The following is a 2702-nucleotide window of genomic DNA, read 5'->3' on the forward strand; positions in this document are numbered from 1 at the left end:
TAGTTCCAGAAATCAATATCCAACTGAAATGTCCATTAGCGAAACAGCCTGAGATTGTAGCTACAATTCACTTGAGCTGAAAACCCCATTTGCTTAAGAGAGTATGATGGTTTTCATGGTATCTTTTTCCTTTTTTTTTACCCTGGGAAAACTTTTTTTAAAAAGTAGAGGAGGCTTCCGGGAAGATGGCGGAAGAGTAAGACGCGGAGATCACCCTCCTCCCCACAGATACACCAGAAATACATCTACACATGGAACAACTCCTACAGAACACCTACTGAACGCTGGCAGAAAACCTCAGACCTCCCAAAAGGCAAGAAACCCCCCACATACCTGGGTAGGGCAAAAGAAAAATGAATAAACAGAGACAAAAGAATAGGGACGGGACCAGCACCAGTGGGAGGGAACTGTGAAGGAGGAAAGGTTTCCACACACTAGGAAGCCCCTTCGCGGGCAGAGACTGCGGGTGGTGGAGGGGGAAAGATTCAGAGCCGCGGAGGAGAGCGCAGCAACAGGGGTGCGGAGGGCAAAGCGGAGACATTCCCGCACAGAGGATCACTGCGGACCGGCACTCACCAGCCCAAGAGGCTTGTCTGCTCACCCGCCAGGGCAGGCGGGGCTGGGAGTTGAGCCTCATCCACCAGAACACAGGCACTAGTCCCCTCCACCAGGAAGCCTACACAACCCACTGAACCAACCTTAGCCACTGGGGACAGACACCAAAAACAACGGGAACTACGAACCTGCAGCCTGCAAAAAGGAGACCCCAAACACAGTAAGATAAGCAAAATGGGAAGACAGAAAAAACACACCGCAGATGAAGGAGCAAGATAAAAACCCACCAGACCTAACAAATGAAGAGGAAATAGGCAGTTTACCTAAAAAAGAATTCATAATAATGATGATAAAGATGATCCAAAATCTTGGAAATAGAATAGACAAAATGCAAAAAATATTTAACAAGGACCTAGAAGAACTAAAGAGCAAGCAAACAATGATGAACAACACAATAAATGAAATTAAAAATACTCTAGATGGGATCAATAGCAGAATAACTGAGGCAGAAGAACGGATAAGTGACCTGGAAGATAAAATAATGGAAATAACTACTGCAGAGCAGAATAAAGAAAAAAGAATGAAAAGAACTGAGGACAGTTTCAGAGACCTTGGGGAAAACATCAAATGCACCAACATTCGAATTATAGGGGTTCCAGAAAAAGAAGAGAAAAAGAAAGGGACTGAGAAAATATTTGAAGAGATTATAGTTGAAAACTTCCCTAATATGGGAAAGGAAATAGTTAATCAAGTCCAGGAAGCACAGAGAGTCCCATACAGGATAAATCCAAGGAGAAATACGCCAAGACACATTAATCAAACTGTCAAAAATTAAATACAAAGAAAACATATTAAAAGCAGCAAGGGAAAAACAACAAATAACACACAAGGGAATCCCCATAAGGTTAACAGCTGATCTTTCAGCAGAAACTCTGCAAGCCAGAAGGGACTGGTAGGACATATTTAAAGTAATGAAGGAAAAAAACCTGCAACCAAGATTACTCTACTCAGCAAGGATCTCATTCAGATTTGATGGAGAAATTAAAACCTTTACAGACAAGCAAAAGCTGAGAGAGTTCAGCACCACCAAAGCAGCTATACAACAAATGCTAAAGGAACTTCTCTAGGCAAGAGACACAAGAGAAGGAAAAGACCTACAATAACAAACCCAAAACAATTAAGAAAATGGGAGTAGGAACATACATGTCGATAATTACACTAAATGTAAATGGACTAAATGCTCCCACCAAAAGACACAGATTGGCTGAATGGATACAAAAACAAGACCCATATATTTGCTGTCTACAAGAGACCCACTTCAGACCTAGAGAGACATACAGACTGAAAGTGAGGGAATGGAAAAAGATATTTCATGCAAATGGAAACCAAAAGAAAGCTGGAATAGCAATTCTCATATCAGACAAAATAGACTTTAAAATAAAGACTATTAGAAGAGACAAAAAGGATACTACATAATGATCAAGGGATCGATCCAAGAAGAAGATATAACAATTGAAAATATTTATACACCCAACATAGGAGCACCTCAATACATAAGGCAAATACTAACAGCCATAAAAGGGGAAATCAACACTAACACATTCATAGTAGGGGCCTTTAACACCCCACTTTCACCAATGGACAGATCATCCAAAATGAAAATAAATAAGGAGACACAAGCTTTAAATGATACATTAAACAAGATGGACTTAATTGATATTTATAGGACAGTCCATCCAAAAACAACAGAATACACATTTTTCACAAGTGCTCATGGAACATTCTCCAGGATAGATCATATCTTGGGTCACAAATCAAGCCTTGGTAAATTTAAGAAAATTGAAATTGTATCAAGTATCTTTTCCGACCACAATGCTATGAGACTAGATATCAGGTACAGGAAAATATAAGTAAAAAATACAAACACATGGAGGCTAAACAATACACTACTTAATAACGAAGTGATCACTGAAGAAATCAAAGAGGAAATCAAAAAATACCTAGAAACAAATGACAATGGAGACATGACGACCCAAAATCTATGGGATGCAGCAAAAGGAGTTCTAAGAGGCAAGTTTATAGCAATACAATCCTACCTTAAATAACAGGAAACATCTCGAATAAACAACCTAACCTTGCACCTAAAG

Source organism: Lagenorhynchus albirostris, chromosome 1, assembly GCF_949774975.1.
Source record: "Lagenorhynchus albirostris chromosome 1, mLagAlb1.1, whole genome shotgun sequence".
Classification (NCBI taxonomy): Eukaryota; Metazoa; Chordata; class Mammalia; order Artiodactyla; family Delphinidae; genus Lagenorhynchus; species Lagenorhynchus albirostris.